The following is a 21973-nucleotide window of genomic DNA, read 5'->3' as shown; positions in this document are numbered from 1 at the left end:
TGACCCTAGATCTAACGGACGAGGGAGGAGCCGGGCTTACCGCGGTGGTGGGCGTCGGCATCGCCGGAGAAGATGGCAGCGGCGGCGGCGGTTTCGAGCGGGCGGCGGCTCCGGTGGTCAGGGACGACGGTGGAGCTGTCGGGGAGGGGCGGAGCGGAGCGGCGGAGTCGTCGGCGGGGTCAGCTGCGGTCGAGGGCGACGGAGCGGAGCGGGCGACGGCAGCGGATCTCGTCGGAGTTTGCAACTCCGGCGAGGGGGGGTGCGGGGCATCGGCGGCTGCGGCTTGAGGGGAAAACGAGGCCGGGGCATCGGTATTTAACGAAGGGGGCGAGGCGGTGGCTTGGGCGAGGGGCAAGGCGGCGCGGGGTGGATGTCGAGTCGGACACGGCGGCGGCCGGCGACGCGTGCTGGAGTTGGACTCCGGCTCGGCTTGGGGAAGAAGAAGCTGACAGGTGGGGTCCACCTGTCGGCGGCTGGCGAAGCGGCGTCCGCGCGACGGAGCGGGCGGGCGAGCGAGGCGTAGCTGGTTCGGGCGCAGGGAGTTGCTGGGCTGCGGCTGTCCTGGCCCGGTTGGCTGGGCCGGCCCAGTCGGGAATTTTTTTTAAAGATTTTTTTTTCAGACAAACAAAACAGAATAAAACAAATAGAAATAAAAATAGTATATAGGCATATAATATATCAAAATTTTCAGAAAAAGATTTTCTACAACATGAACATTTTCCTAACTTCAAATAAAATCCACACAAATTCAGATAAATCAAAGAGTGCTACTGGTCTATTAAAATCCAACAAAAATCATTTTAAAAATACCAAAATGATTTCAATTTAATCTTTCTCCAATTTTCTATTGTAGGGAATCACGTTACCCTAATTTCCATATATTTTATTTTTGGAGAAAAATAATTTGAATAAAACTCAAATTAATCCAAATTGAAAATTAATTCCAAAAGGACTTGAAATTGATCCTTTGAAACTCCCAACTCATATTTCATAATTTGAAGAAGTCATTTTTTTCTTCTCTCGTGAAAATCATTGAGTTGCATAAAGTTTCTGAAGTGGAAAATATTTCCCAATGGAATTCAAATATTTTTCAAACACCCTTTTCATTTTAAATGGAAGAAGTCATGTCATCTTCTCTCTAGGGTTTTGTGTTGAAAAGAATTTGAATTCATGGAGATCAGAAAGCAAATATGAAAGTTTGGGAAAGTCCTTTTATTCCCTCTCATTTAACTTTCAAAAGTTTCGAATTCACTCACTTTCAGACAATCAAACAATCAATCAAATCTATCTATTTATTATAACATTCCAAAATTTAGAATTTTGGGATGTTACAGCGAGAAATCCAATGAAGGCGATCGAGTCTTGTGGGGAAAAGTGCGCAAACCTCTGCAGTGTACAAACTAATCATGGTTAGCCATGTCCCGGGTTATGGACAATCTTGAGTATCTAGTACTTGGAGTATCTTAAGTATCTCATCACTCTTAAGTAATATTGTTGGGTTGTTAATCACTTTAATTGGGATTGAGTTGGAGGAACCTTCTCAATGATGTTTCAACTACCATGATAGTAAATTTAAAATCTATTCCTTTGTTGTAGGGAAAATTTTGCTTTTCGCAAAACTGTAACCATAGAGCTTTCCACCAGCCAAATATGCATGTAGTGATAGCATTATTCTGTTCTTGCTCTACTGTGTTACTTTGCCAGCATATTCCATGTGCTGACCCATTTTCGGGCTGCAACGTATTATGTTGCAGACTTTTCAGACGAGGAGTAAGGTTCGTTAGGTCGTTGCCGTGCAGCTCAGTTATGCCGTTGGAGTTGATGGACTCACTTTATCTTCCAAGCCTTCCGCTGTTATCGTATTAGATGGCCTTAAGCCATATTTATTGTAATAAGATCTCTTTGGAGACATCCGATATAATAAGTGTGTGATTGCTACTCTGTTATAAATCCTTCGAGTACTGTGTGTGTCAGCATTACCGATCCAGGGATGACACTGAAGCACAGAGACTTGACCGTTTGAGGTCGGGTCGCTACACCTTCGTGGCCTTAGACTATATATACTCCTCCACCTCCTCCTAGTTAGGGTTAGCAAAGGATTAGCTCATTTGAGATAGAGCTTTGCTCATCCATTACGGATCTACTCCACGAGAGAGACCGCGGCCCCTCTACGGAGAAGATCCCCCTTGGATTCAAGACCCCCTCTTGGGTGGCCCCCTTCAAGACCTCCTCATGGAGATGAACCTTACCTTGTATCTTTCCCTTTGTTGTTCATGTACCTTGTGGATCTTGTGTGTTTGATTGTCTAGTGGATGTGTGATTGGACTTGTTCTTGAGTGTTTTCCCCTTGTGATTTCTCTCCGTTCTTCCCCGTGTTCTTCGTGTTCTTACTTGGGATCCGCTCCTTTCGTGAAAGATCGGCCATATAGGGTTCCACCCTACATCATCGGTGGGACCGATTTTGGTAATAAGCAAAACAGAGAGTTGGTCAGGCAAACTTGGTGGGACCGATAGCTTATCTCGGTGGGACCGAAATAATTACAATAGGTAACAGAGAGTTTGTGAGCCCATCTTGGTGAGACCGAGATCCCATCGGTGAGACCGAATTGATTAGGGTTTCTGGCAGTGGCTATGTCAAGTGAACTCGGTGGCGCCGGATAGAATATTTCGGTGGGGCCAAGTTTTAATTTTGATTTGGGACATATGTGGATATGAGAAAGTGGTTGAGGGCTTCGGAGCATATTACTAAGCACTTTGAGCAAGCAAGCCATTGAGCAACACCTCATCCCCTTTCAATAGTATTGGCTTTCCTATGGACTCAATGTGATCTTGGATCACTAAAATGAAATGTAGAGTCTTGAGCTTTTGAGGTTGTTGAACTTGTCTGAAATATACTAGATAAAAATATTAGTCCAACAAGAGATATGTTGACATTAATTACCAAAACCACCCAGGGAGGACTTGTGCTTTCAATCTCCCCCTTTTGGTAATTGATGACAACATACATCAAAGCTTTAGATAAAGATATAGAGAATAACAAGTAAAACTTTGGAAGAACATGTAACATGCATAGGCTCCCCCTACATCTATGAAATCATGTAACTATGGAATACAAGAGCATGTGAATGCATAGACATGACAAAGCAAGCAATGAGTTACATGTATCTTGGCTATATGCATCAGAGCAAATGATGTGGATATAGGAAATTTAGCTTCATGTTCATGATTCCTTCTTGCAAACAATATGTACATCAACAAGAGATCATCATGCACATGAATGTGATGCGTATACTTACCTTGTGGTCTTGAGTTGGCTTGGGAAGAGATGAACCTAAGTAAACAAGGTTAGATAACACATATTCTTCTACTAAACATAGCAAGAACTGCAAACCACAAGAGTACCAAGATTGGGATGACATGTAGAGAATGAGCACTAGGTACTCCTATTGGATATAGACATGTCCCCAAGGATAAAGATATGCAATGAATTTAAGATTTCCTTCCCTTAGATGTCTTTCTCCCCCCGAATCTTATATTGGATAATGGGAGAAAATAGGGAAAAGAGAATCAAAGCAGGACAACAATAGAGCACAGAAACATAACACAAACTTAACAAGTCTTTCCCCTCTAAAGACATGTGACTTCTCTCCTCTTGAACACCAAGCATCTGGGGTCTCTGGGGTCTCTCTCTCCGTTTGATTCGATTGAGCATTCATTCTCCCTTTGAAGTACTCTCCCCCTTTGAAGTAGTTAAGCTTTGATGTGATCTCTCCCCCCTTTGACATCAATTTACAAGAAGGGATCTTTTGGATTGTGAGTCAAATAGATTTGGTCCTTGAGTCATAGAGCAAAGTAGCATATAGAATGTGATGCTGGTAGAGGACAAGAATCATTTAGTGGAGCTGGAGTAAAAATGCAGGATGCAAGTAGCAAATTGTCTTCTCTGTAGTGAAATCGGTAACACCGAGTTGTATTCTTCGATGGCACCGAAATGGTTCGGTTTCACCGAAAGCTACAGACTGGTGTGACCGAGTTCAACACAGAGAGAACATTTGTCACGTCAGCTCACTAGGCAAAAAAGATCTCACAAAGATTTGCAAGGAATTAACTGAAGGATTTGCAATGAATTGGATGCCGGGAATGCAGAACAAAACAAAGAAAAAGAAAAGAAATCTAGATGAAGGGAAACAAATATGCAAGAGACAAATGCAAGAATGCATGGAAACACTAGAGAACTTCATCTAGAATTGGTCGGCCACAAAGTCACCTATGTTAGAGTATATTGACTGAGGAGTCAAGTGAGAACACTTGATAGTAGGTCATACTCATCGTTTAAGCTCAAAATGGGGTTACCATTTTTCGTTTAAGCATTTGATGTATTCGCATCTTGTTGAGTTGCTTTGACCCATGACTTGGGGTAAAGCTTCTCTATGATGGAATAACATACCTTAGGTGGTGGTGTTGAACTTGATCATGTAGTTGAACTTGTGTGGGATGCTCAAGGTTGTTGTAGCTCATCAAAGATTGGGAGCACCACTTATAGTTTGAGTTCATCTACCTACATGGGTTAGTCTTACAAGGAAGAGCACTTGTGTATCCAAATTAACAATCATGAATTTGATTCCAAATGAAATTTGATATATAGAAATGGTCAAAGGATATGTTGAAAGGTTTCATGCTTCCTTGTCTTCAACCACCATATTGTAGAGACTTGGTGATGTAGGGATTGCTCAAGATGTGAGTGATTTGAAATCTCATAGATTTTGATTCATCCAAGTACCTACAAGGGTTAGATAGCATGCAAGGGTGCAAATATATCCAAGACATATGATCATCATCATAAGAAAACCATCAAGGATTAGTCAAAGGCTCATGCCTTGCATGTATCCAAATGGAGTTTCTACTCCAAGTTTGAAGCATCAATGATGTTCAATTCACCTCTCAAACGGCAAAATACTTTCTCATCAAGCGGTTTGGTGAATATATCCGCCAATATCTTATCGGTACGAACATGCTTAAGATCAATGTCCCCTTTAGCAACATGATCTCAAATGAAATGATGATGAACTTCAATGTGCTTAGTTCGAGAATGTTGCACGTGATTATGAGCAATGTTAATAGCACTTTCATTGTCACAAAGCAATGGAACATGTTTCACATAGATCCCATAATCTTTAAGAGTTTGGGTCATCCAAAGTAATTGAGCACAATATGAACCGGCGGCAATGTATTCCGCTTCGGCGGTGGATAAGGATACCGAGTTTTGTTTCTTGGAGGACCAAGACACAAGAGATCTACCAAGAAATTGACAAGTACCCGAGGTGGACTTTCTATCAACCTTGTCACCGGCATAGTCCGAATCGGAGTAGCCAACAAGATCAAAAGAACACCTCTTAGGATACCAAATGCCAAAATTTGGTGTGTGTATTAGGTATCTCACTATCCTTTTCACAGCCTTAAGATGACATTCTTTGGGGGCCGCTTGATATCGTGCACACATGCATACACTTAGCATGATATCGGGATGAGAGGCACATAGATATAATAATGAACCAATCATAGAGCAATAAACCTTTTGGTTAACCGGTTTGCTATCCTTGGTCAAGTCAAGATGTCCACTAGTAGGCATGGGGGTTTTCATACTTTTGCTTTCTTGCATGTTGAACTTCTTGAATAAGTCCTTGGTGTACTTTCTTTGAGAGACAAAGGTGCCTTCCTTAGTTTGCTCGATTTGCAAACCAAGAAAGAACTTGAGTTCACTCATCATATACATCTCAAACTTCTCCAACATTAGCTTCCCAAACTTTTCACTAAAATGAGGGTTAGTCGAACCAAATATGATATCATCAACATAAATTTGGCACACAAATAATTCACCATTAACCCTTTTAGTAAAAAAGAGTAGAATCAATCTTTCCAATCTCAAAGCCTTTTTCAATAATGAACTTGGTCAAGCATTTGTACCACGCTCTAGGAGCTTGTTTAAGGCCATAAAGAGCTTTGTGAAGTTTGTAAACATGATCGGGTTTCTTAGGATTAACAAAGCCAGGAGGTTGTTTAACATAAACTTCCTCCTCAATTTCACCATTTAGAAAAGCACTTTTAATGTCCATTTGGTATAAGGTGATATCATGATGATTGGCATAGGAAAGTAAGATGCGGATGGACTCAAGTCTAGCAACGGGGGCATATGTCTCACCATAGTCCATACCTTTGACTTGAGTGTAGCCTTGGGCGACGAGACATGCTTTGTTGCAAACTACTTGTCCATCTTCGTCTTGCTTGTTGCAAAATACCCATTTGGTACTGATGATGTTGTGGTTGTTGTCGGGCTTCTCGACCAATGTCCACACTTGGTTTCTCTCAAAGTTGTGTAGCTCTTCGTGCATGGCATTTATCCAATTCGGATCTTCCAATGCTTCTTCAACCTTCATAGGTTCAATGCTAGAGATGAATGAATAATGTTCACAAAAATTAGCCAAACGAGTTTTAGAGCGAGTGATTCACCTGGTTTGGATATCATTGAAGATTTATTCGACGGGATGGTCTCTTGAGACTCTTTCTCAAACCCGTGGGAGCTTTTGTTTGGGTCGAGGTGGAGCATCTTCTTCATCATCTCGTTCTTCTTCTTGTCCTTCTTCGTTGTTGACGTTGTCGTTCTCTTGTCGAGGTGGAGAAGGAGGTTTATGAGGTTCATCTTGGTGTACTTCCTCGTTTTCTTCATCTTGGCGTGTTCCACTTGTGGATGCTTCCATGTCAACTCTTGGTTCACTTTGTCGTGAGGTAGAAGCTTCCACTTGGACGGATGAGGTACTCTCCTTCACCTCCGTTGGACGAATCTTGCCAATAGACAAGTCTTGGATTGCTTCCCGAGTGTCTTTGTCTCCTACATCAATTGGCAATTGCTCTACTCGCGAGCCGTTAGATTCATCAAACTTCACATCTACCGTCTCTTCAACCTTTTGGGTGAAATCGTTGTAGGCACGGTAAGTGTGAGAGTTTGAGCCATAACCAAGTAGGAAACCCTCATGAGATTTAGGAGCAAATTTAGAACGATGATGCTTATCAAGAATGTAGCACTTTGAGCCGAATACTCGAAAGGATCCAACTTGGGGTTTGTTACCGGTGAGAAGCTTGTATGCCGTCTTGCCGAGTAGCTTGTGAAGATACAAGAGATTTGTTGCATGACAAGCTGTCTTAACCGCTTCCACCCAAAAGTGTTTTGGCGTCTTGTACTCATCAAGCATCGTTCTCGCCATCTCAATAAGAGTCCGGTTCTTCCTCTCAACAACTCCATTTTGTGGAGGTGTGTACGTAGCCGAGAACTTGTGTGAAATCCCTTCTTCGTCAAGAAAGGTATCCACATTTGCGTTCTTGAACTCCGTTCCATTGTCGCTTCGAACCTTCTTGATCTTCACTTCAAATTGATTTTGGGCCTTCCTAGCGAAGTTCTTGAAGATCTTTTGGACCTGCAATTTATCATCAAGAAAGAACACCCACATAAATCTTGACAAATCATTGACTATTACTAGACCAAATGAGTTACCACCGAGACTTTTGTAGGCATTGGGACCAAAGAGATCCATATGAAGTAGCTCGAGCGGTCTTCTCATGGTCATGATGTTCTTCACGGGATGACTTCCTCCAACTTATTTTCCGGCTTGACAAGCATTGCACAATCTATCCTTGTCAAATATAACATCTTTTACTCCAAGGATATGATCACCTTTAATAAGCTTATCAAGATTTCGCATGCCCACATGACCTAATCTTCTATGCCACAACCAACCTTTAGAAGATTTAGCAATTAAGCAAGTTCTAGGTTGAGCCTTTTTAGTGAAATCAACAATGTAAAGATCACCTTTACGTAAACCAGTAAAGACCATATTGTGGTTATCTCTATGAAACACTTGGCAATCTACTTCAGTAAATAGGACATTGAAACCAAAGTCAGCAAGTCTAGATATGGAAAGTAGATTATATCCAAGAGATTCAACGAGCATAACATTTTGTATGGAGCTATCATGTGAGATGGCCACCTTACCAAGTCCAACCACCTTACCCTTTGAGTTGTCACCAAAAGTGACATACTTTCAAGGGCCGTCGTTTTCAGCAAGCTCACGAAACATATCCTTGTTTCTGGTCATGTGATCGGTACACCCACTATCAAGAACCCATTCCTTTCCTCCAGCCATGTAGCCGCGAATATTAGCCATAAGACCAAAGTGTCTCATAGACTCATTGAGATCGAAGTCACTATCACCATCCTCATCATAGTATCCATGTTCAACATCGTCTTGTGATGGATCAATTCCTAGAGAGGGTAATTCATTATATAAATGGTCATCACAATAGTCATCTTTATGAATTCTAATGGTTTCTGAGATGATATTGCTAATGATTCCAACATCTCCTTTGGCACGCGTAAGATTAGTAAGCTCAAACAGACAGTCACCAAATTTGGGATCATTGGAACTCATCTTACTCAAGGCAATAGACTTATGAAGAATTTCATCCAAGTTTTGCAAGGAAAAGTTTGGAAATCATTCCTCAAGAAATCTCCATATGGTGTAGGCACAATCAAGAGCAGGCAAGCTAGCAAACAAGTTTCTAGGCAATCCTCTAGTGATTAAATTGACAGTTCTAAGATTACGGATCATGTCAATAGACTCATCAAGGGTAGGATGCAAAGGATCAACATGAGGTGCACAAGGGCTAGTAATATACTTGTTCAAATGATATTCATTGAAAATCTCAAGCATCTCAATTTTCCACTCATGAAAGAACTCTCCATCAAGTATAGGCACTCTACGTCTAAGACTCCCCAACGTAGACCCATCCATCTTCCTCCAAAGGTGTTTAAACCAAAGCAATGGAGACCAAAGCTCTGATACCAATTGAAAGGATCAAGAAGAGGTGTCTAGAGGGGGGTGATGGCTAACAGTCCGGACGCCCATCAGTCCGGCCCATGGCTAATAGGCCGGACGCCCGAGGACCCCTTAGTCCAGGACTCCCTCAGTAGCCCCCGAACCAGGCTTCAATGACGATGTGTTCGGTGCGCAGATTGTCTCCGGCATTGCAAGGCGGGTTCCTCCTCCGACAACTTTCAAGTAACGTATTCGGTTTTTAATTCAAGGCCGCACCCCTCGGCTTCTGTGCATCGATGACTTTAGCCTCCATGCGTCGGGCGAATGCAGACAGTTAGGGTATCCTTTTGCAAATAACACCCTAGCCATGCGAGAAAGAGCGTCTATTTAAGGAGATTGGGTCTCAGATCCATTCGGCATCATACGGAGAAAATCCTCAGAGATTTCCAAGAAAGACCATTCCAACATGGCCAACATTCCTAGCTCCTCCTCCCGTTCCAACCCAGAGAAAGGTGAGTGGGAGAGGTGCTTCGTGTCCCACAGTCGATTGGCGAAGTTGCAAGCGCAGGGATTTCTCCCCCCTGCGGATTTGGTCCCTGTTCGAGCAGGGTTGGCTTCCTTCAATGGCAAAACCCAGGCAGAGGATTTCCCCAATCCTTCCACGGGGGAATGAGTGTGCTTCGTCCCCTATCTGCTAAGGGGTGTGGGATTTCCAATTCGCCCATTCCTCCGAGGGCTTCTGGAGTATTATGGCCTCCAGCTACACAATTTTACCCCAGCCTCCATCTTGCATATTGCGGGCTACGTCGCTTTTATGCGAATCATTCCTGGGTTGTGAGGCCCATTTTGATATGTGGAGAAGGCTGTTTTGTCTTGTCCCACGCAACCACGAGGGATCGATATTTGAAGTGGGCGGGGCCAAAATATGGCGCATTGCTGAGACCGGATACCTATCTGGCACACCGAAGAAAGCTTCCGAAGAGTGGACCTCTGAATGGTTTTATATTGACGATGTCGCACTTCACGACCCAGTCCGGATGGGCCTCCCCAAATTTTCAAGTGCTCCGTTGAAGAAACACCATAGTTGGCGTCCTCGAAGCCTCGAGGAAGAGGATAGCGCAGAGATCAGTCTACTGCTGGGCAAGACCAAGATGCTCACCCAGTCCGGATTGTCAATAGTCGAGGTAATGGCGGTCTCCATAACACGGCGGGTCCAACCACTCCAATATAGAGGGCTACCCATGTGGCATTTCAATGGGGAAGACGACGCCTCTCGCTACGGTCGGAAGGGCCCGAAGACTCCTGCCGCTCTGGCCAAAATACTGGCCGAACTGTATAAAGGGGAGCAGGAGGAGTTCGCCCGTCTCCAAAATCGAGATGGGTTTTCTATGTACAATTCTCCTAGCTGGGTAAGATCTAACTCCACTATTCGACCCCTCTCCTGAATTATTTTTGAAGGGTGATATCTTATTCATTCATGACAGGAATGGTGAAAGGCTGTCGAGGGGATCCATGACCCTGCCCCTTAGCCGGAGAATCACAATCGAGATCTTGACCCCGGATATGAGGAAGATCCGGACATATTCGTGGAGCTCAAAGATGGAGTTTTCTATCAGACGAGTTATGACGGCACGGATGTACCCATCATCGCCGATTACCCCGGCCTCCTTCCTATTTCTCACGTAAGTAATCAGGAGACACTTTGTCCGAGAGGGTTTTCTCATTCTTCCTCACTCACCGCACTAACTTGTGCTCATAAGGGGAGGCGTTTGGCGCGTCGTGCTGCCCCGGGGGCATCTCCAGAGAGAGCGGCTCCCGCGTCGGGCAGGCCTTCAAAGAGGAAGGAAAACAAAGATACGGTCGGGCCTTCCTTGAAGAGGTATGGGTTTGCAACTATGCTCTTTTTAGCAGTCGCGTCCAGTTGTGACTTATATATTCATTTTGTATCAGGGAAAAGGCTCGACGGACTATGTCCGGGGACCCGACCAGTCGTACTCCTGATCACCAGGGTTCGGTCCCAGCTGAAGAGACGGGGCCCGATATGGGAACGGCGCCAGACTCTCCTTCTGCCGAGGGTTCCTAAAATATGTCTGTCACCAATTCAGAAGTGGAGAGCGACATGAATCACCGGCACCGGAGGGCCGTTTTACGAAATCCCCGCTTCTCAAAAGAGGCGTTCGGTGCCTTCAGCTCGGCTGATGCATACATCCGAGCTGCTCGAGATGGGCTTAACCGAGCCACCGAGCAACGTTTGAAAGATGTGCAGGTAAGTTTACCTTGTCCAAATTTGATAACCATGTGCTCGTAGCCCCCGAGACTTGAAGCAGTTGGGACAAATGTTTTAAGGATCATTGTATAACCAGGTTCTTACGGAGAAGAACGACCTACTAGCCCAAGAGCTGGAGCAGTGCCAGACGCGGCTAATTGCTGCTGCCACCAAACTGGAAAAGTTCAAGAAGGCGTCCTCTGGTAATATTTCCCTCCATCGAGAAACCAAAAAGAAAAACTATACGCCAGCTGTATTGCAACAGCTGCTTGTCTCATAACAGGGTCACCGGACCAACTGTGAGAGGAACTGAAGGCCGCTCAAACGAGCGAAAAAGAGGCGAAGAGACAACATGCCATAGGTGAGCATGTTCTGACCCGAGTCAAAGAGGAGAAAAACAAACTCTAGGATTCAAACATCAAACTGGGCGAAGAATTGAAAGATGTGCGAGCTCAGCTAGCCGACTCTATGAAGGAGAACAAAAAGCTGCGAGGCGACATATTCAGTATGTGGCCGAATTTACCTTGTAACAGTTTGGGGGTACAATTAGCTGATATAGCTGTGATTGCAGGTATGTTGACGGGCCGTCCCGAAGAGGAGGCATCCGGATCATCAAGTGATCTTCTGCAAGGGCTGTCACAGTTACACGAGCAAGCTCGGCAGGCAATGCGGAGTGTAGCCAAGGCCTTATGGCCATCCGCCTCCCCTCTAGGGAGTATGGAGAAGCTTGTAGAGCTGTTCAAGGGAGCACGGCGGCGTATCTGGCTGTGGAAGATATTAGCCTGCCAAGAGGGTGCGCGAGAGGCTTGGGCCATGGTAAAAATGCGGTATGCCAAGCTGGATCCGAATCACATGGCCCGGGTCAGACCGCTAGGGTCAAATGGGGAAGAAATTCCCGTTAGTTTAGTATATGAACAAGTAGAAGTAGCCACCAGATATTCCTAGCAGGATTGTAAATTAGACTGCCTGCTGGACGGCATAGAGGAGGAAATTTTTGAGTCGTGGTGACTATGTACTTTCCCTGACATATGTGATTCTAGTTGGATTATAAAAACAATTGTCATGGCCGACCTTTTTTGCTTCGACCTCTGGACCCGAAGGTGCGGAGTGTTTCCGAATACCCTAGAAGTAGAATATACCGGGGTATGCATGGGTACCATGTGTAGGGGTCATAATTGCTTGAATAGACAATGTATATCCGGCTAGTTATGTTATATTACATTATGTAAGAAACATCTTCTAGAGAGGATAGTTCCGTTAAGGGTTCCTTTCCCTGGGTGTGCATGCGTTTACTGTGCATTTCCGAACTGTGACTGAAAAAAAATCACAGATAAGTAACTTCTGGGGTTTCACAGTGGAGTGAATGCGGAAACGTCTTTAATTCACCGACCGAATATTCCCTTAAGAATGCTAGCTTTCGGCTTCACCCAGTCTGAGGTACACATCCGGATGACCCGGCAGTAACAATCACAGAGGTGCTCCCTTTATGCCCTAGCCGAACTAACGGGAACGTAGGGCATAAGCACAGGAGCCAGGCAACCCAGCTTGGCCAAAACTTAAGTCATATCGATGCATATAATGGCGAAGAAAAGGTACATATGAGAAGAATGCATATGTGGTGAGCTTGATGCTTGAAGGATAATAGCAAGCTTCTGTACAAGAAGCCCCCAGGTATAATGAACGTACATATTTGGAGATGTAAGCATCACGGGAGCATGGTTTGGCCGTACTAAAGCCATAGGGCTAAAGAACAAAACAAAACGAGATAAAAAACGAAAAGAGAGAAAAAATAACAGTAATAATAGGAGGAAGGAGACGAACACAGAGTTCGGCGCTAGGCATAGAATCATCGGAGTCTGGCCGCATTCCAGGGGTTCGGCTCCAAGTGATTGTCCGATGCATCGCACAGGCGGCACGCTCCTCCAGTGAGAACTTCGTCAATGATGTAGGGACCCTCCCGCTTGGGCTTGAGTTTGTCCTTTTTCTTCTCCGGCAGGCATAGAACGAGTTCACCAACATTATAAGTCTTGGCCCGCACTTCTCTGCTTTGATACTTGCGAGCCTACTATTGTTAAAATGCGGAACGGGCTTTTGCGACATCGCGCTCCTCCTCCAGGGCATCTAAGCTATCCTCCCGATCAAGCTCAGCCTCTCTCTCTTCGTACATGCGCACTCGAGGTGAGTCATGAATAATGTCGCAGGGTAACACTGCTTCCGCACCGTACACCATGAAGAAATGTGTATATCCAGTAGTGCGGTTGGGCATGGTCTGCAACCCCCAGAGTAAGAAGTCAAGTTCCTCCACCTAGTGCTTGTCCGATTCTTTCAAAGACCGCACTAGTCTAGGTTTGATGCCGCTCATAATAAGACCATTAGCCCGTTCGACTTGACCGTTTGTCTGCGGGTGATAGATAGAGGCATAATCGAGCTTAATGCCCAGATTAGCACACCAAGTTTTCACTTCATCGGCTGTGAAATTAGAGCCATTATCGGTGATGATACTGTGTGGAACACCATAATGGTGTACCACGTCGGATATGAAATCTATTACCGGCCCCGCCTCAGCCGTTTTGACTGGTTTGGCCTCTATCCACTTAGTGAATTTATCTACCATGACCAGCAGATACTTTCTCTTATGGCTTCCTCCTTTAAGGGGTCCGACCATATCGAGTCCCCAGACCGCAAAGGGCCAAGTGATGGGTATTGGTTGTAAGGCAGTGGGGGCATATGGCTTTGGTTGGCGAAGAGTTGGCATCCAACGCAACGTTGGACGAGGTCCTGTGCATTTGCTCGGGCCGTTGGCCAATAAAATCCTATACGAAAGGCCTTGCTAACAAGGGCCCGAGCTGCGGCGTGGTGACCGTCGAGTCCGGCGTGAATTTCCGCCAAGAGCTGTCGCCCCTCTTCCTCGGAGATACATCTTTGAAGAACTCTGGTAGTGCTCTTCTTATAGAGCTCGCCGTTATGAACCTTGTAGGCCTCCAAACGCCGGACAATGCAGTGGGCCTCATTCTGATCCTCGGGAAGCTCCTTCTTATTAAGGTAGGCCAGGAATGGTTCGGTCCATGGGGCAATGACTGCCATAATGAGATGGGTCGAAGGTGTTATTTCGGTGGTTGAGCCTCCGACGATATCGGTTGTGTTCGGATTCGGACTAGTGTTGCCACCCTCCCCCTGCCACACCACGGATGGCTTAAAAAGCCATTCCAGAAAAATGTTGGGCGGGACGGGGTCGCTCTTAGCGCCTATGCGAGCAAGAACGTCCGCCGCTTGATTACTTTCTCGGGCCACATGATGGAACTCGAGTCCCTCGAACCGAGCCGACATTTTTAGGATGGCATTACGATAAGCTGCCATCTTCGGGTCTTTGGCATCGAAGTCTCCATTTATTTGAGATATTGCGAGGTTGGAGTCCCCGCGCACTTCCAGGCGCTGTATGCCCATGGAGACAGCCATCCAGAGACCATGCAATAAGGTCTCGTATTTGGCTGCGTTATTGGAGTCTGTGTATAGTATTTGGAGTACATACTGAACGACGTCTCCGGTAGGGGACGTTAAAACGACGCACGCCCCTAGTCCTGCCAGCATTTTGGAGCCATTGAAATACATAACCCAATTGCAATATGTGCCGTACTCTTTAGGGAGTTCGGCCTCTGTCCATTCGGCGACGAAGTCAGCTAGTACTTGGGATTTAATGGCTCGATGTGGTTTATATGTAATGTCAAATGGGAGGAGCTCAATGGCCCATTTGGCAATCTGGCCCGTGGCATCGCGGTTGTTTATTATGTCATTGAGTGGTAGTTCGGAAGCCACCGTGATCGAACACTCCTGGAAGTAGTGTCGTAGCTTTCAGGATGCCATGAACACCGCGTATGCTATCTTTTGATAATGGGGGTACCGGGATTTGCATGGAGTAAGGACAATGGATACGTAGTATACTGGCTTCTGAAGCGGGAATTTGTGTCCGTCCTGTTCTTGTTCAACGACGAGTACGGCGCTCACCACCTTTTGTGTTGCTGATATGTATAGCAACATGGGTTCGCCGACGTTTGGTGCAGCCAGGATTGGGTTGCTCGCTAGGAGGGTTTTTATTTCTTCCAGTCCGGCTGTTGCCGTGTTCGTCCACTCGAAGTGATCGGTTCGCCGTAGAAGATGATAGAGTGGCAGTGCCTTTTCTCCCAATCTGGAGATAAAGCGGCTTAGAGCTGCCACGCAACCCACAAGTTTTTGGACTTGTTTAATGTCTGTTGGCGTAGCCAATTGTGACAGGGCTCGGATTTTGGCTGGATTTGCTTCAATTCCTCTATTGGAAACGATGAAGCCCAGCAGCTTTCCAGTGGGGACGCCAAAAACACACTTTTCCGGTTTGAGCTTAATGTCATATGCGCGGAGGTTGTGAAATGTGAGGCGTAGGTCGTCTATTAGTGTTTCGACGTGCCTTTTCTTGATTATGACGTCATCCACATAGGCTTCAACTGTCTTTCCGATCTGTTTCTCCACGCATGTTTGGATCATGCGTTGATAAGTGGCGCCGACATTCTTGAGTCCGAAGGGCATGGTGTTGAAGCAGAATGGCCCATATGGGGTGATGAATGCTGTTGCAGCTTGATCGGACTCCTTCATTTTAATTTGATGGTATCCGGAATATGCATCAAGGAAGCATACTAAGGCGTGTCCTGCGGTAGCATCAATGATCTGGTTAATGCGGGGGAGGAGGAAGGGATCCTTAGGGCAAGCCTTATTGAGGTCTTTGAAATTGACGCACATGCGCCATGACTTGTCTTTCTTTGGAACCATCACCAGGTTTTCCAGCCAATCCGGATGTTTTATTTCTCTAATGAGTCCTGCCTCGATTAGTTTGGCTAGCTCCTCCCCCATAGCTTGACGTTTGGGTTTGGAAAAGCGCCGTAGTGTTTGCTTGACCGGTTTATATCCCTTCAATATATTGAGGCTGTGTTCGGCCAACTCGCGTGGGATTCCTGGCATATCAGAAGGGTGCCAGGCAAATATATCCCAATTCTCACGCAGGAACTCTCGTAGCGCGGCGTCAACCGTTGGGTCTAGTTGTGCTCCAATGGATGCTGTCTTCTTGGGGTCCGCTGGATGGACATGGAATTGGACTATTTCTTCTGCTGGTTTGAAGGAGGTGGACTTGGGTCGTTTGCCTAGGACCACATCATCCCTGTCCACCGTGGAGCACAGCGCGGTTAATTCTTCGTCCGCGAGGGCTTCAGATAAGGCCTTGAGGGTCAAGGATGCGGTTTTATTCTCGGCACGGAGTGCTATGTCTGGATCACTAGCTAGAGTGATTATACCATTGGGCCTAGGCATCTTAAGCTTCATGTATCCGTAATGGGGTACCGCTTGGAAGCGCGTAAATGCATCTCGCCCTAAGAGGGCGTGATATCCGTTGTTGAAAGGGGCCACTTGGAAGGTTATTTCTTCAGACCGATAGTTCTCCGGTGTGCCGAATACCACGTCGAGTGTGATTTTTCCCGCACACCGTACCTCCCGACTGGGAATGATTCCTCGGAAGGTCGTGTTTCTTTGCTCGATGCAGCTCATGTCTATTTCCATGTTTCGTATTGTATCCTCATAGAGGAGGATTAGTACGCTGCCACCGTCCATGAGGGCCTTGGTGAGTCGAAAGCCGTCCATGATTGGACTGAGGACCAAGGCGGCTAGTGCTCGGACTGTCCTGTATATTGGTTTGTCATCGGCATTAAAAGTTATAGCCGTGTCATTCCAAGGGTTTAGTGCTGCTATTTGATAGACTTCGACGAGTCCGCGTAGTGCTCTTTTGCGCCTATTGTTGGAAGCGAATGTCTCGAAGACCGCCAATACTTTGGGGTCGTTGTCCCCTGGGGGTGTTGTTCGGGGTTATTTTTGGTGTGGATATCCTCGCCGCTCTTGGCCACTTGCCGGAGTTGTCGGTGTTCTGGGAACGGGGGTCCCCAGACTTGCCTGCCTGCGGCCTGCGGCGTGGCTCAAGTGGGGGCCCAGCACGGCCCATCTTCATCAGCTCAAGCTCAAGACCCTCGCGAGGGGCCAAGCCTCGCAGGGAGGACGACTGGAAGCTTCCTCTGAAGCAGCCTCATGAGGCAGGCTCGCGAGGAGGCGGAGAGATCAAGGCAGGGGTACCTCACGAGGAGCCCGTGATGCAAGCCATGACGATCGAGACCAGGCGGGCGCCAGGCAGGCGCTGGCCCGCGCAGTGTCCTTGTTTCCCCTTTGGTGCAAAGGTGGCAAGCACAGGCCAAGGCACCGGGCAAAGGTTACCATTCCGGTGCAACGAGACCAAGACCAGCAGAGTGGCAGGACGGAGGTCACCGTGGAGCCCAAGACGGCGTCATCACCAATACTTTTGGCAGCCGAAGACCACCTTTGGTCAGGATAACTTGTACTAGATGTTCCCCTTCAAAATGGCCAGTTGTTGGCGCCCTTCCTGCTCATTATTTGGGGAGAGGCCTAGGGCCTCTATAAATAGAGCTAGCCACCACAGAGGAAGGACATCGGAAAAATTGGAGGGACATACCCATCCATCTAGAGAAAGAAAGAGAGAGAGAGGCGATTGAACTCACCCAAGCAGTTCATTGCACCAGCTCAAGAACACCTCTCGCGAGGCTGTTCTTCCCTTGTACTGTTCATCATCAGCCCCTGAGGCAATCCACCACACCACACACTGGAGTAGGGTATTACACCACAACGGTGGCCCGAACGAGTATAAACCTTGTGTCCCTCGTGTTGTTCGTTGTTTCCAGCTCAAATCACGCGAGGAGATCGGACGTAGATCGGTAGGGGAGAGATCTCCGCGCGCACCAAAGTGTTCGAACCTCAAGGGTCTGCTGAAACCCGAAATCCGACAGGCGTATCCAACATGCTCTAAGGCTATGTGTTGGTTTGTTATCCGGTGTTGCATGTATTTTGCATGGCCCATCGAGCCATCCTTCCAAAACAGTTCCGCACCCCGTACTGGACTTGTATTTCTTTACTATTGAACCAGGTGTGTTGCAAGGGTGCGCCCTTTTTGCCTGAATGAGGGGGTGAGTGGGGATCGATGATTCCCAACGGGTTGCTTGAGTTTTCCAAGCGCTTTCCATTGCGCTGTACTTCTGTACGGTAGTTGCCAAGTCAGCGAAGTGTAGGATGCGATGACGGTTGATGGCGTTGAGGATTCCTTTGTCCCTGCAATTGTTGCGGAACATTGAGATCGCTTCCTCGTCGCGGCAATCTTTAATCTTGTTTTTGACAAGAAGGAATCTGGCCCAGAAGTGGTGGACCGTTTCCTGAGACTGCTGTTGTATGCTCATCAGAGCGCTTGTATTCGGGTGGGTGGATTTAAATCTGAACCCTGACCCAGTTTTAGATCCGGAGTCTGAAGGTCTTCCAAACTTAGCAGATCGGGCTCCGGGATGTCCACTAATTTCTTAGGCCCGTCATCCGATTCTATGTTCGGAGGGCAGGATGCATCTCCTCGTGGGTAGGTGTCCGGCTCTTCGAGACCAGAGATCTGGACATGGTCCACCCTTATTATGGAGGAAGAGTTGTTGATTCACTCCTCGACTACCGCTATCTGGTGGGTGATCGGTGGAGATTTGATTTCTCTCTGATCGGGTTTAAGCCCAATTCGATCATACTCTATGGTGACCCCCAGGGCGGCGATGCGATCTAGGAGCTCGTTTAAGGAAGAAAGCTCCGCCGGATCCATCTGCTTGGAGTGTTCGGAGTCGATACGAAGGGGGTTTTCGATGACCCGAGAGGTCATCGTTAGCTTAACGACCGAACGGGCGGTCATGGTAAAGCCGCCCAGCCGGAGTGTCATGGTGGGCGCACAGCAGATGCCAAGGGATGGCTAAAGAGAGGAGGAGGCTCGAGGGCGCTGGTGGACTCCAGAGGCAGGGTTGGCATGATCGGGCGCGGGACGCCGGACATACCCAGGTTCGGGGCTCTCCGGAGAGATAATACCCCTAGTCCTGCCGAGTGTAGTTGGATGATCGATAGTACAATGTTGCTCCTGGAGCTGTATGGAGGAGGAAGGAAGCTGGCCAAGGCTTGCGCTGCTCCTTCTCTCTGGTGTTGTTGTTTTGTGGCTAGTCCTACGCTTACTTGCTTTTCTCTCGTATGTGTCTTTTGCTTGCCCTCTTGCTCTCTCGCCCATGATCGTGGGCTCTTGGGGGGTTTTATAGTCCAATCCCCCGGGGGTACAATGGTAATGTTACAAGTCGGTGGGTCCGTATTGTCGGTGTCCGGGAACCCGGGTTGGGTCCCGTCGAGGGCTTGTGGTTCGCCGGGTTCCCCTAGGTGCGGGCCCCGCATGCCTAGGGGGACTGTGCGCCGTCTTGTCGATCGTCAGGGTGTGGCTGAGTCGAGTCGCGTATAGTGCTCTTCGTCAGGATGCCGCTTGCTGTCGTCAGCGGTGAAGGCGGGGGCACTGTAGCCACGCCGGCCCTGGTCAGCGGGTAGGTGAGGGGCACTGTTGCCACGTTCCTGCTGACCAGAGGCATGGACGGGGCACTGTTACCTCGGTCATCGTTGATTGAAGTCTCGTCCCATCATACGGCCTGGATGGGATGGGAGTTGACCCATGGCTGGATTGCGTAGCACGCCACGGGTGGTGCTGGCTTGTCGCGGAGGCTTTGGTCGTGTCGGGTTCGGCTGTCTTGCGCTAGTTGTTGGGGCCGAGTCGACGTGTCTTGCCGGGTCGGCTAGTCTGGCCGGCTCGTGGGGCTTGGTCCAAGCGCGTGTCGGTATTGAAGGGCGGTGCCAACCTCGTTGTTTTTTTGAAGAGGATCCGGGTTCCGTTGCCTGCCCGAGGTCCATCCCCCTGACAGTAGTCCCCAAAGCTATGAAGGTCCGCCGTCTTCGGATGACTGGGCCTTCGCAGTTTCCCCTTAAGCAAGGTGGATTCTACGAGCGCCGGGTCCGGCAACACCCGCTGTGTGCCGGTTTTCTTGGAAACCGGATCGTGGCATCCCGGCCGTGTCGGGAACCGAGAAGTCCACCGAATCTTGGGGCAATCCCCCGGGCTTCGCGCGAGCGCCACATGGTGCCCGGAAGTCGGAGGGGCCTGACGGGCCACGCGCGTGACGGGACCGGGCCACGGGCTGGGGCCCACCGCCACGCGCCCTCGGCCCAAGCGCGTGGATTTATTGCGGCGTCCGGGGGCCGGTTGCTCTTCCCCGGGCAGTTACTGCGCGTGTACGTGCACACTTATTGCGAGGTAGTGGAACGGGTGCGTGCAGACGATCCCACTTCCCCACTTCCCCACGTTCATACCGAGGGTTATAAATTAGGGGGCAGGGGGGCGGCGAACATTATTCTCGCTCGCGCCCTCCTGTCCCTTTGCTCTCGCTCCGCTCTTTGCAACTGATGCACTGCGGCGCCCGCTGCTCCGAGCAGAACTCCTTCTCTCCATCTTCCTTCTTCTTCCTTTGATCATGTCGCTGCCATCGGGCTCCTGGATGGGTTCGAATGTCACCTCCGAGGACATCACCCAACTCCGGGCGACGCGGCGCCTGCCGCGGGAGACGGACGTCGGCGTCCGCCTGCCGCGCGGCGAGCAGAGGCCTCGGCCCAAGGGGTAGGAGCGCGTGGTCTTCCTCACGCACTTCGAGCGCGGGTTCGGGCTGCCGGCGAGCTTCTTCCGCGCGTTCTTGGAGTTCTTCGGGCTCCAGCCGCATCATCTTGGCGCCGGTGCCATTGTCCAACTCTCCGGCTTCGTCACCTTTGCGAGGGTTACCTAGTGGTCGAGCCTACGATCGACCTCTGGGCGCGCTTCTTCTCCTTGAAGCAGCAGGGCCCGTCGGCCGGGGAGTTCGCCGATTGTGGCGCCGCCGTCATCTCGAAGCGGTCGGGGGCGGATTTCCCCAAGATCCCGCTGGAGGATTCTGCCAAGAAGTGGCATAACTCCTTCTTCTACATCCGCAACCTTGGTGCGGATCGCATCAACCTTCCGGCCTTGGCCATCGTGCCGCCGCGGGCGAAGACGAACTGGGGCTACTCGCCCAGGCGCCCGTCGCAGGAGATCGTCAATCTCTGCGAGCGGGTGACGGTGATGAGGACACATGAGGGGCTCACCGGGACCGACCTCCTCACCACGTTCGTCAGGTGCTGGGTCCTTTCGCTTCAGGGGCGCTCCTGCCTTATCGGCAAAATGGTCGGCCTTCAAGACCCCAACCGCATGGGGTCGACGCGGCTGTCTGCGGAGCAGATCGCGCGCGGCGTGAATGACATCTCCAAGGCCAACCTTGGGGAGGACTGGCGGTTCAGCAAGGCGCCATACAGCCAGTCGAACCCGGCGTCGCAGGTGAGTGCCTGGCCTTCTTACTTTGCTGCCACGCACCTTTTCATCTGTCCTGACGTGACGCGGGGGGTACTTCTGAATGCGATTCGCCATCCTTATGCCCGGGCCTCGTTGGAGGTGACGCCGGTGGCGCCAGAGGAGCCCGCGGCTCATGGTGGGGAGGAGGAGGCCGAGTCCGACGCCGGCGCTGGGCGTTGCATGGGTAAGTCTCGTGTTTTTCTTCATGTGTCTTGATTTGCTGAACGCGGCACGGAAAGGTCGGTGCTGACACCAGTTGTCGGTGTAGTGGCGTTGGGAGGGGGAGGCGGCGATGCGGGCGGAGCCGGGTCCTCGCATGGGACGGCGCCGAGCCGCCTGCATGGGAAAGACAACGTCGCGCCGCGACCCCAGGCCCCGAAGTGCACGAGGACCCGACCGGGGCCGGGAGGCCGGCCAAGAGGAAGCGCGGCGGCGGGAATGGGAGGCCAACCCTGGTCTCGGTCTTGGCGGGGTAAGATTCATCTCTCGTTTGCGCTTCAATTTTTTTTTCTTGAGCTA

At 48.9% G+C, this 21973-nt stretch overlaps 1 pseudogene; it reads left to right on the top strand.

Moving 5' to 3' along the window:
* The first annotated feature begins 20570 nt into the window (after window positions 1-20570).
* LOC147965446 (uncharacterized) lies at window positions 20571-21670 on the top strand (annotated as a pseudogene).
* Window positions 21671-21973: the final 303 nt, after the last annotated feature.

The sequence above is a fragment of the Triticum urartu genome, chromosome 6A (assembly GCF_056163025.1).
Source record: "Triticum urartu cultivar PI428250 chromosome 6A, HENAU_Tu73, whole genome shotgun sequence".
Classification (NCBI taxonomy): Eukaryota; Viridiplantae; Streptophyta; class Magnoliopsida; order Poales; family Poaceae; genus Triticum; species Triticum urartu.
The sequence above is the reverse complement of the archived record's forward strand: the minus strand, read 5'-3'. Positions and strand labels throughout refer to the sequence as shown.